The sequence below is a fragment of the Lissotriton helveticus genome, chromosome 4_1 (genome assembly GCF_964261635.1).
Source record: "Lissotriton helveticus chromosome 4_1, aLisHel1.1, whole genome shotgun sequence".
In the NCBI taxonomy this organism is placed as follows: domain Eukaryota; kingdom Metazoa; phylum Chordata; class Amphibia; order Caudata; family Salamandridae; genus Lissotriton; species Lissotriton helveticus.
Genome location: NC_136063.1, coordinates 1,735,725,095 through 1,735,738,524, shown reverse-complemented (window position 1 = coordinate 1,735,738,524; position 13,430 = coordinate 1,735,725,095). Strand labels below are relative to the sequence as shown.

At 44.2% G+C, this 13,430-nt stretch overlaps 1 protein-coding gene across 1 annotated transcript in view; it reads left to right on the top strand.

The window, feature by feature from the left end:
- DRP2 (dystrophin related protein 2) overlaps positions 1 to 13,430 on the top strand; it is a 547,219-nt gene that overhangs the window by 121,949 nt on the left and 411,840 nt on the right. The gene's annotated exons all lie outside the window — the stretch shown is intronic.

Genomic DNA, 13,430 nt, shown 5'->3' with positions numbered 1-13,430 from the left:
GGCCATTGACTCCTGGCTTATGAATGGAAGTGATAGCTTGGCCCCTCTTCGGCGCACCTCGATTAGGCGCCCTAAAGACGCCAATCGGTGGTTCAGCAAAGAATTGAAAGAGCAGAAGCTTATGGTTCGACAGGCAGAACGCAGATGGAGACTGGACTATTGTCCCACCTCCAAGTCCCGCTACGTCCTCCTCCTAGGGACCTACAAAAAAAACATCATAGAGACTAAGAAAGCTTACTTCTCGGCTAAAATTCTGGCGGCTGAGAATCAACCCAAGGAGATTTTCTCCATCACCCATGACCTGGCTTTTTCTGACAGGACCTCACTAAAGCCCCTTCCCTCTCAGAAACTTTGCGACTCGTTGAACTTCTACTTCGTGGATAAAATCGCGACAATCAAATCTAACATCCCCCCCCCCTTCCCCCCTCTTTGTAGACCCCCAGCCACCCCCTGTCCCAGCCTCTCTCAATTCTTTTCCTCCTCTTACTGAGGAAATTTTTCTCTCTCTTCTCCCAAAAATCAAATCCGGTTCCCCCGCAGATATCTGCCCTGCACACATCTTACGGCAGATCTATTCTGTTTGTACCCTGCCTCTTCTTAGGTTCCTTAATGATTCTTTGGCCCAGGGGGTTGTGACCCAGTCACTAAAATCCGCCTCTATTGTTCCCATTTTAAAAAAACCAGGAGCCGATCCCTCTGCTTTGGCTAACTACCGCCCCATCTCCTTGCTACCCTTTTTAGGTAAGGTGCTGGAGCGACACGTCACTTCTGCGCTCAGCTCCTTTGTCGAGGAAAATGGGGGGTTTCGACCTAAGCACTCGACAGAGTCAGTGGTGGTGTCGGTGCTGGACACCCTCAGAGAAGGTATGGACATAGGTCAACCTCAGGGTCTGGTCCTCCTTGACTTGTCCGCCGCTTTTGACACGGTGGACCACTCCATCTTACTTTCCCGTGTCAGGGCGGCGGGCATTGGAGGCTCGGCCCTCATCTGGCTCTCATCCTTCCTGAGGGACCGGACCCAGGCGGTTCGTCTTGGGGAGTTTTCAGCTACCCCCTGCCAGGTCCAGTGCGGGGTGCCCCAGGGTTCTTCTCTGTCTCCTTTATTATTTAATCTCTACATCTCTCCTCTTACCTTTGCTCTTCAGCAGCTGGAGGTCACGGTATATAACTATGCCGATGACCTCCAGCTCATCTTCAACCTGTCCTCTTCCTCTGACTCTATTTCCAATTTTCAATCTATTCTATCCTTCATCAGGGACTGGATGAATTTCAACCACCTGAAGCTCAATCCCGATAAGACGGAACTTGTGGTTACGGGTGGTTGCTCCAGTCCCTGGAACTCTTTATTTTGGCCCCCTTCCGTTGGCTCTCCCCCCACCCCAGTCTCCTCTGTTAAGACCTTAGGTATCAAGCTCAATGACAAACTCACTATTCACTCCCAGATAGGCTCGGTGGTTTCTTCCTGCTTTCTCACTCTCCGTACTATCCGCTCTATTTCTCGCTTTTTTTCTTTTTCTGCACTCAAACTGATTATGTCCGCACTGGTCCTGTCCCGCCTGGACTACGGGAACGTCCTGTTCAATGGCATCCCTCAGTACAGCTTGCGCAAGCTACAACTGGTTCAGAACCAGGCGGCCCGCCTGGCCTTCGGTCTCCCCAAATTCCACCATACCTCTCCCCTTTTGAAGACCCTTCACTGGCTTCCTGTCCGGGAACGCGCCTTGTTCAAACTAGGCTGCATGGCTTTTCAGGCCAGGACTGGCCTGGCCCCTATCTTTATATCTTCAGCCATTAAAACCTACGTTCCCGGCAGAGACCTTCGTTCCTCGGCCCAACATCTTTTAGTAGCCCCTCGTTATAGGAAAAAAAAACAGAGCGGCTCTAAATTTTCTACCCTCGCCCCTGTGTTTTGGAATTCCCTTCCCTTCCACCTCAGGTCCCTCACCCAGTACTCCATTTTTCGCAAATCCTTGAAAACATTTTTGTTCACCCAGGCCTTTCTGTCTTAAACCCTTCGTCCCCTGCCTCAGCTTATGCCCTAGCGGTTGATTCCGCCATGTAGGCTGTCTGCTATCTCAGCACCAAGAAACCGCTCAGGTGTATGTCGCGCTTTACAAATTCTTTAAACTTAAACTTAAACTTAGTGCTCCAAGGGTTGGTCTCTCAGTAGCTTGATGTGTACTTGGCCCTTATTGGGCAGCTCAAAATATTTCTGGAAATATTCTTCTGTTAGGCAGAGCCAGGGTAGGTTTGTAATCGAAAGGACTGCAAAACCAGCTGACCTGCAACGTTTGCAAATACATACAAGTGCTCAGTTCTCTTACTTCCATGTGTTATGTCCTAGGTGAGTGGGTTCCCTTTTGTTCTGGCCAGTATTTTAAGAGTAAACTTAGTGTCCCCTTTTCTTCATGGGCATACCTTCCAATATAAGCTTTACTCTGAGCCTTTAAGAGGTCAGCTCCACTTTTCATCCATGGCTGATGGTCTTTACTTCCACAACCTTTGCAAACCTTGATCCCTTAACAAAGGCTGAACATCTTTAAATGTGTGGCCTATGATTTATTGCTGATAAAATTAAGAAATGCAGCACTTTGGCTCTGTTTCAACGTTGTTATCCACCCTCTTGATTTCTCTTCCACCCAGAGTTATTTCTAAGAGATTCTTTTTTTGTGTACTTTTCTCTGATGGGTTTCACTGTGCTGAATGACTTTTCTAATTGAAGAGCGCATGTTATAGAGGCCATGCTCCGATTCATTAAGTGACAGCATGATATCCCAGGGGTGAGTGGGAACAAATTATCAAGCTATTGGAAGTCCATATGTTGTTTTTATGCTTCTCCGTGTTTATGTTGTCTTAAGTCTTCAATGTCAAAACAAAGCATTTGCATTGTTTTTTCAGAGTTCAAACCAGGTCGGGGAACTGACAGAAGTGTGGAAAGAAGTGATGTATATTATCCCTTGGAGTCTAGCTGCTATTTTGATTGTGCTAAATCTGTCAACCAAGAACAACGCTGCATTATGCCTGCCTGCTTAAATGGCTGGTCCAGTATGAACGCCCTTCCCTCCTTGCCAGATGCCATTTCTCTTCATTTGTACCTTAGATTGACTCGGTGAGACCTAGTCCATTCATCACACCAGTCTCTCCTCGGAACTTATGAGAGAGCATCAGTGGTCCTCAATTGGCATGTAACTACTAAGCCAGCGCCAACCTGGGTTACAGAATCTTGTCTAGGGGGGTGTGACAGTCTTGGAGGTAATGAAATCTGGATGAGGTGGCATTGGCTCCACCTCAGTGCAACAACTTCAGAGGGTATCTGCTTCAGATTGGTCAGTAGATCAAAGATTTTATCGAGAGAAAAATCCCAAGTTCGACCTTCACGCTCACGGTTAAGTCAAGGATAGTGACCAAAATAAACATTAATTTCGTCTTCATTTTCTTTGTGAATGCTTCTTCATAGAAGGCCTCCGGCAACAATTTAACCAACTGAGCTAAATCTGTTATGCTATGTTATGTTACAGGATTGTAAAACATGTGGCGACCCACAGGCATCCTAGTGCTAACTGAGGAAACGAAATGCTCAGCAGAGGCAGAAAGAAGCATTTAGGACTTAGTTCTTTAAGGGCCTTCCGAAATCTCAACTCATTATCAATTGAGTGGTTGGCCAAGGGGAGAGAGTTCCAAAACTTTGCTACATTGAAACTAAAAGATCGACCACCACTTCTGGCTCTTTTAACTGAGGGCATTGAGGCTAGATGTAAATGAGAGGATCTGAGTGGCCTCTTTGTAATGTGAGGGGTAACCAGCTGATGTAAAATGGGGGACCATGCTCATGTAGCGCTGTTTGGGCAATACACAGAGATTTGAATTTGATCCTCTGAGTGACCAGTAGCCAGTGAAGAATTTTCAAACCATTTCTGTGTGAATCATGCCTGGGAATCCCAAGGAGCAGCTGCGCTGCAGCACTTTGCACCACTTCTAATTTCTGACTGACTGTCAAAGGCGAACCCAGATACAGTGAGTTGCTATAGTACAGGCGATAAAGTATCAAGGGTTGAACTACCAACCTCTTGCCTTCTGAGGGAGCAGAGGCAGAATCTTGCTCAGCATGCACAGGATTCTATGACAACTGGCCGAAAGTGTGGTGGCCTTAGTTTCCTTTGCCAAGGCTTTATCAAGCCAACTGGGAGTGAGGGGGCTGAGACATCCTGGCCAACCCAAGGCTCATTGAGGGGAAAACTTCCTCCCAAGGATCATAAGTTCGATTTTTTGATCCAGTGATCTTAAGGCAAGATGTATTGATCAGGAGCAAGTGAAAAAAAGCAGCTGGGTATCATCGATGTAAGACGCTATTGAAATCCCAAAGCGAGTAATAATATCGGCCTTTATCTGTCACTCTAAGACCCTTTTGTGCTCCCCGCATTATTGGCAAATTCATGTCCAGCAGGTACAGTTTGTAGGTTCTTGCTGTTTCTCACAGATCTATGGCTGATGCATCTCAATCTGAAATACCACAGCAACCATTGCTTATTAGCTGCTCACAAGTCAAAGTGTAGAATGCCCCCTTCATTGCTTTCCTGCAACTGATAGTCTAGTGGCTCACACTTTTGTATTACTGTGCATGTGAAACGTGAAATGCAGGGCAGTGGCTCTCTAGTTGGTTGTGTAACAAACTCTGGAGCATGATTGTACTCTTGAATGAATATTGTGGCACACTAATATCGAGGATGAAATATCTATGGACAAAATATTTAGAGAGAAGTATAGATTTACTATTCTTACCATCACATCTTATTTATTTATTTTTTTATTTATTTATGCGATTTTATATAGCGCGAACTTTACCCGAAGGCGTCAGAGCGCTTTACATAGGACCCAGTTTCAAACATAAGGACTGACGGTACAAAAGGAATTTGCAAATTTTTGACTTACATAAGAACCAGTTGAAAACGTACGGACTTAGGTTTACATGCGTTACAAAAAGGTACAAACAGAAAAAATTTCAAATGTACAAGAGATAGAGTCACACAAGGAGGAGATACAAATCGATAAACTCTAGGCATATACTAGTGAAATCTCCATCTACTTAGGGAGAGGATACACATGGATATACTCTAAGAGTCACATAGGCATGTTAGAGAGCAGAGCGGACTCCTGCATAAACTAGTGATTAGAGTTATCTCTATATACACAGGGAAGGGGTAAGACTGGATATACTCTAAAAGTCACATAGGAATGGTAGAGAGCAAAGCGGACTACTGCATGTTCTAGTGATTAGAGTTATCTCTATATACATAGGGAGGGGATACACATGGATATACTCTAACAATCACATAGGAGACTAGTCATTAGAGTTATCTCTATATACATGGGAAGGGATATGACTGGATATACTCTAAGGGTCACATAGGAATGGTAGAGAGCACAAAGGTCTACTGCATACACTAGTGAATAGAGTTATCTCTATATACATTGGGAAGGGATACACAAGGATATACTCTAAAAATCGCATAGGAGACTAGTCATTAGAGTTATCTCTATATACATGGGAAGGGATATGACTGGATATACTCTAAGGGTCGCATAGGAATGGTATATGGTGCAAGGTCTGAAGCAAATACCATTGATTAGAGTTATTACAAAAAGTCAAAGAGCAGAGTTCCATAAGTGTGGATGCAGTCACAGCACAAAGGGAGGGTGGGAGGGATGCAAGGGTATGGAGAGAAGGGGAAGCAGAGAAGGGAGGAGACATTTGAGGATCATCCACGGGGAGCAGGGTTAAAGGACGGGGGAATGGGAGGAGGGCTAGAGACCAGAGAAAACTGTCCGAAAATAGCAGCAAAGTGTCGGTCAGGACAGAACAAAAGTCAAAAGGTCCAGGAGAGAAGGTGGGTGCCCAGGTGGGAGATGAAGCTGGAGGCCATCTGCAGGCGCGTCGCCATCTTGGAGAGCTTGCGGTCATCCGGCTCGGTGGGCGTGAGAATGCGCAAGGTGATGAAGGTGTTGGTGCGGTCACCCGTTGGCCGTGAGGCGCTGCCACGGCAGCCAGTAAGTTGTGTTTGTATTCAACCGCCCTGGAAGATGTGTGGGAGTCAGCGGCGGACCGGCAGGGGGGCAAGCAGTGTGGTCCCCGGGAGCCATGAGCCATGCTGTAGGGGGGGAGGGGTGAGTGATCCGGTGATCCGGCCCGTGTCGCAGGACCACAGGGCATACCGGAAGTGGCAGAGGCCCCCAAAACGGTAGTAGGACGAGTGGCAGGCAAGACAGTCTGAGACAGGGCCACAGGATAGGCAAGAGGCCGGTGAGAAGTTGGGGCGAGCCAGAGGAAGCGGCGATCGCCATCCGAAAGTCGCCGCTGGCCGCCATCTTGGAGTCAGGCAGGCGCTGGGAGGATTCCCTCAGTGGTGGTTGCCGTTAGAGTAGGGCTAGATGGTGCTATGTCCCGGCAGCCGCTGTGACAATCAGCGAGAGTCTGGACAAGCTGGGGGAGCGCAGGTCGCAATCCTACCTCCCAGCGGCGGCCAGTCGGCGGAGTCCATGGCGAGGTGCCGCCTGCCATTTTGAGCGCCGCCGCCGCCCTCTCCTCCTTCTCCTCGGGAGACCGGACCCGTCCACCAAGCTAGGAGCGATCACCACTGCTCCGCAAATGCCCCACTCGCTCCTCTCCACGGGGGGAAAAAGGGCGAACCAGGAGAAGGGCTGTAGCAGCCCACAGCCAGGCCCGAGCACCTCGTGAACCGGGAGCCGAGACGATCCGCATCCGCTCGGCTCCCGGCTCCTCCCCTTGTGTACCTCCCGGCTCCTCCCCTTGTGTACCATCTGTGTACCTTGACAATATATATATTGTCAAGGTACATAGTTGTGGAGATAGGTATTGAAAATACATACTTATTTTTCGATATTTTGTCCCTCGATATTTTGTTAATAATATTAGTGTCCACAATATTCTGGACTTGATATTTAGAAGCCACACCAGGTGCATCTGTAACACCTGTACAGCCTCTCATATTCTCCATGAACTTGAATGCATGTGAGCAGATTTTATGGGCTACAGCAATCAGGCACATTTCATTGATGCTCACATTCATTTACAAAAGATGTCACTTTGATGTGCAGAATATATGCAAAGCAGGGGAAATTAATTATATTCCCTAGTCTTAGATCCAAAATCACATTAATACCTGTTATTGGCTGCCTTCCCATTAGCAGATTATATATGAGATTTAATTGTTGTCCTCCACTTTTCCTTGTATAGTACTTTGTCGAGACTAGTGCGATCAAAGTCTTGCATATATGAAGTTACTAGCTGACAAAGAACATGACCTTTCTGTGAATCCTATGTTTGGTACTACAATCCCACTTAACCAGTAGTACTGTGGACTGTTAGGACTAGGTAGAATGTATTTTGAGTACTAGTCCCCATGTCTATGGTCAAGTCGAGTATTCTATTTTCATAAAAATATAGTGCCTTTCTGTTGAACCTGATATTTGTGGCTTGGTTTCCCCCCAACTTTCTGCCTTCCAGCCTCCTGTTTCTACTGACTTTATTTTTGCTGGCTTTAGGACTCTGAGCACTTTACGACTGGTAACCACTGCTAAAGTGCTTGTGCTCTCTCTCTCTAAACATGGCAACATTGTCTTACACCCATTTGGCATTTTTAATTTACTTGTAAGTCCTTATTAACATGCTAATGCATGTGCCCAGGGCCTGTAAATAATTAAATGCTACTAGTGGGCTTGCAGTACTCATTGTGCCAACCCCTGAAGTAGCCCTGTAAACATGTCTGAGGCCTGTGTGTGCCATTTTGTCCTGGCAAAATAAACTTTTTGCCATGCCTAAACCTTTTTTAATATATATGTCACCCTTAGGGTATGCCCTAAACAGCCCAAGGACAGGGTGTATTGTATTTAAAAAGTGGAACATGTACCTTTAACTTTGACATGTCCTGAGAGTGAAAACCACTTAAATGTTTTTTCACTACTGCAATGCCTACCTCTCACACAGGATAACATTCAGTTAATATTTAATAGGGGATAACTTTCTATTGGGAGCATGTAGCAATGTCAGGTTTGGTTTCTACAGAATTGTAATTTAAAGCCCTCTTTAATGGTAAAGTTGGATTGTCAGTCGCAGTTAGAAAATACCACTTTTAGAAAGATGGCATTTTCTTGTCCCAATCATTTGTTGGCTGAAGCCTGTTTAGTGGGTCACATGACTAGGTGTAGCCGAAAGTTTGTCTTTGAGTACTGCTCCCAGATAGTTACCCATAGGGCCATAGGTGTTGTCTGCATGGACCATCTCTGACTTGATGAGAGGGAGGAGCTGTCACTTTCCACACTTGCTGTTTCTGGGAGTGGGCCTGCACACCTAAATCTTCTCAATTTTATTCAAATCATAAGAGCTAATGTACTCTTTTTGTAACACAGTTTGGCATGCTATTCATGCTATGGGGTTAGCCCTATATACCTCGTAGGTAAGATTGTATGTGAACAAGGCTGAGGGAAACCCAGGACCTGCGTGAAGCACAGCTAAATACTCAAAAAAATCTCTCAAGATTCTAAATATTTTCTAAACCATTTTAAAGAAACAAACTAAAAAACATTTTGATGAGAGTTATTGACACTCTCTTGTATTCAACGATTTAGCATTCTTAAATGCTCATAATGCATTATCAATGTTTATCATCTTTGATATCATATGTACAGATGAAAAGAAAAAATTGTTTTGAATCTTGACAGACAATATTACAATGAGACCCAAAGCATTTCGGGTTTTTTCAAAACCGTTTGTCAGGGGTAATCTGATACAAGAATTCACAAATTAATTGTCGAGATGTCCTCCGTTCAGAGCTACAACAGAAATCAAATGAGTATAAGATGAGCCAATGTTACATTACGATGTCAACAGAAGTTACTAAAATTAGGATTTGCACTCAGGAGGGATATAGGGTAGAAGGAGGGGTGGAGTGTGACAAAAGTGTAATGTGCACAAAGAAAACACGGTTGTGCTTACGATAGATTAATTAAGAAAATGCTTGTCAAGCTGCTCGTGAATGGGAGTAACTAACCACTCTCTGTCACCACGCCCCGGTGTGAGATAATGTGCTTAATTAAATGGTAACGAGGCTCTTGCCAATTACCCAAAGATCCAACTTTGTACTCCAAATACTGAAAATCCTAGCAAGGCTAAGACACTGAAAAAAACAACACAACCTCAATAAATATCAAACAAATGCTAATAAAACAAACTCTGCCATAAGGTTACGATCTAGCAGCCTCCGCCGCCCAAGTGTATAAAGGCTTATCGATACATGCGACTGAACCTCGTACGTTCGCCCCGTAATAAAAGTAAAGGGATGAAGTTGTGCTCTGAAACAAACAAAAGTAAATATGCTGTCAAACTTCCCTTCAAGCACGAATTGTCGCCACAACTCTTCGTGTTACAGTGAAACTCACCACGAACAACGCTGTGAAAGATCCTCAGTACTCGCTCTCCGCCACCTGCAACGTACGAGGTGACATCTATAGTGTTAAAGAGCCCGACAGGGGTCAAAGTCAACTTCCTTCAGAACTTTATTGTGCCGCATTTCCAAGGACAGAGAGACAATATCTAGTGAAGACAACGCGTTAATGCCAAATGCTTGCTCAACAACCGTGAATTCCAAACGGTGTTACACCTCTACTGTGAGAAAACTCGTAAAAACCGATTACGCGAACACAATCTCTAAATAGCTTCATAAACGTCCCGTTCCTACAAACCACTGCTGCAGCTAGCCCCCTAAAACTTACACCAAAATAAACCATGCACATCTTGTGATCCCAAAAGCTTCCTGCCAGACAACTGGTGTGTGACACAAAGTATTCAAACTCAATGCAATCTGATGAAATAATGTAAGGAGAAAAGAAACACAGGTGAGTGCAAATCCTGTACACTATAGGCACCTAATCACACATTTTCACATGACTGAGACAGACATGTGTATAATTAAGAAAACGACTTTAAAGGAAACATAATAGTTCATAATGATCATTGAGACCCGGGGGATATTAGTTCCTAAGTACTTGATCCAGTAAGTCTCATAAAAATGTTTTTGAGTTTGTTTCTTTAAAATGGGTAAAATGGTTTTGGCATACGTTTGTTTAGAAAATATTTAGAATCTGGAGAGACTTTCCACACTTGTACATCACAAAGGTTGTGCCAAAGCACACTCACAAAGGGTTTGACACAGGTCTATTGTGACCCCAGACATTCTGAGGCCAGAGTAAATTCTAAGTACCTCTGGGTATGGAAACCTCCAGAACGTTCTCCTACTTCAAAGTAGGCACAAGCTATAAATATTGGACCCTCAGACCCAACTTTTCAGTACACCTCTTAACCTGTGGAAGACTCAGAAGGACTGCTGTGCTGCTCTGCAAAAGGACTGCTACTCTGTTGCCCTACTGCCTGAGTGAATGTCGGGACTTGCTTCTTGAACGCAGAAACACCAGCGTGAGTCCAAGGGCCAGTTGGCTGGTTATCTGATCAGAGCTTCTGGGACAGATAGGGTCCAACATCCTTGAACCCGGCACCTGATATCTGCCAGCTGTGAAGCCTGTACCCCCAAATGGTTTCAACCCAGTCCTGGATTCTTAGAAGTGGACCTGAAGGTCCTCTGCCAGCCCAGATGTGCTTCTCCTCGCAGCTCAGCTTCGGAACTGCCGGTGCACAATTCATTCCTGACAAAGGACTTCGCACTGCAGCCCACTGTCTCCTCAGAACCGCCACTGCATGACACATCCTCAATGCAGGCCTTTTCAACGCAAGCTACCATTGACGGTATCCATCATTATGACGCAAGATTCCACAACACAATCTCTTTAACATCTTCAGAACCAGCTGCTGCACAACGCACCTACAACGCTGGACTTTGCATTGCAAGCCCCTCGTTGATTGTATCCTCAATGACTCAGGACCTCTCATTGCGGCCTCACAGCTCCTTGGAACCACTGCTGTGCAGCGCATCCTTGATGCAGGATCTCACAATGCTTTGCAACCAGGATTTAAGGTACTCTTGTACACTGGACCTAAATACTTATGACTTTGTACCTGCCCGGTTCGACCTGATAATCAGAGTTGGCGCTTTGTTCTTATAGGCACTATTTCTAACTAAAACTTTGAATTTGCATGTCTCTGGTTCTATAAATTGAGTGTTTGTTATTTTAGAGTTATTTACTTTATTAAACTTTACTCTATTTTTTTCAAATTGGTGTAAGATTTATCCTTTGTTGTGTTTCCACTTTTTTACTGTTGGAAGTGCTACATAAATACTTTTGTTTTTCAACGAAAGGGGTACCTCTACAACCATCAATAGCACAGCTTTTAACTACAGGAGTCCCTTGTATTAACTCTGAGTCTATTCTTTTAGAATGCTTTATCTCTTTATACACATGTACGTTGTCCCGTGCAATGGAAATAGGCGTACACTTCTGATAGATTATATCAAAATGTAATCATTATCAAATCATTTGGCTATATTTTTTAGATTATTTCAAAATGTAATCATATGCTAAATCCTTTGGCTATATTAAACATTTTCTGTTTAAAAGAAACAATGGAAAAGGACATTAGCACTTTTGTTGTGTGACAAAAAGCAGCTCATGCATTTATTAAATACAAGACTTAAGCAATAGGCTCATCAACAGGTTTGTCTAATTAGTCTAAATGACTGCACACATGAAGATTATTTTTTTTATGTCATGACAAAAATATTTGACATTACAATCACAAAAGCATTGACTTGGACGTTTTATAGAAACATTTATAGATCTTTGTATGTCCTACTGTACTTTTAATTATCGGGCCTGTCTTTTTTGGCTCCACTATACTCGATTATTGCGTGGTCCTAATGAGGTAGAGTGTTGATTCTAAAAATCCTTCTTATTGCCAGTTGTCTTAAGCTTAGACTGTCCATTTTTTCCCCAGTATTTCACAATAGGTACTCTTGGCCACAATAAAGTGGTGCCAACACGTTTAAACCTTCGTAGTGGGACCATGGGATATTTCGACGGAAGGTCTTCATCACGGCAGGAGAAACTTTTTGTAGGGCGTTGCAATTACACAGTTCAGGATATAAAAGTGTTGTTAGCTATCTGCTAATGTGTATGTGCTGTACTATATCTGGTTCTTCTTTACTTTAGAAGCTGTACATACCGGTAATTCTTGGGCGTGTGATAAATGGCCAATTTTGGGAGAAATCTGTCAATAAACCTGAGGGTTCTTATATTGTACTCTCTTCTTGTTGCCTTTGTCTCACTCTGTCTGTGGATTGCATAGGGCAGGAAAAATGTTTAGAGCTTGTTTCACCTGCGTGGCTCTCTATACACACTTAAGACTATCGTGCGAGAGTGCAAGGGCAGTATGTTTTTTTGAAGGCGTTTGCAATTAAAGCATAACAGTGTCTGTGGTGCTCTTTATAAAATTCAGTTCACATGCTGCATGTGCTCTGGTATGCTTTGTTGAGGAGTGCGATTTGAGAAGAAGACTGTTTGAATTTGGTATTCAGTTTAGTGCCCCACATACTGGAGAAATACCATGTTGTGCCCAAGCTTACTCAGAGTGCTCCTTTGTTGCACGTGCACATTTTAAACTAGCTCCCGCGTTTGCGGTTGATTTACCTTCTAGGAAAAGTCATCTGTTTCTTACTGATGTTGACCCATGCCGGAATTGGCTCCAGCGTGGTCCGTGACCGCTGCTTGTTGATTGTTCATAAATATACTTTTCCCCGGGGTCATTTACGTAGCGTATGATGTATTTCCTACGTCTACGCGATGTACCTGACTTTGCCTGACTTCCTGGCTTCATGCATCTCGATAGTTGTAATTGGAAGCCGGAGCACTGGCTGAGCCTGACATTGCTTGACTTCCTGGCCACATGCCTCTCAATGGTTGTCACGGGAACCTGAAGTCGCTATAGGAATAGTGTTCTGTTTACCAATATGCTTCTATTTGATATGTTTTTTCACAACAAATGTACCCAAGGATGACAGAGTCTTTTGTTATACGGTAGCAGGGCGCAGCTCAGCTTTATGAGTGGGCTAAACACCTTGTGTACTCATTGTGATACACAGTCTGTACCATCCTCTTCTTATAGATGTTAATTTTATGCTGGGAGTCTCCTTTATATGCAGTGTATAATTTAGCTCATTTTGTTTAGTCCTTTCTCAGTTGTCCCCAATCGCAGGACAGTTTTAGCTTCAAATCTAGACAGTAATGTATCTATGTTCTTCCCAGTGACATGTTTCAAGACTTTCCATTTAATGTCATCGGGCCATGATCTTTATCGGCGCAGTGTTGGACCATAGGTGCATTTGGTACTTTACATCTTATGTGTGACCAATGTTGACTGATTCTCTTCTTCATCGGCTGTATGGTCTTGCCAATATAAGCCAATTGAC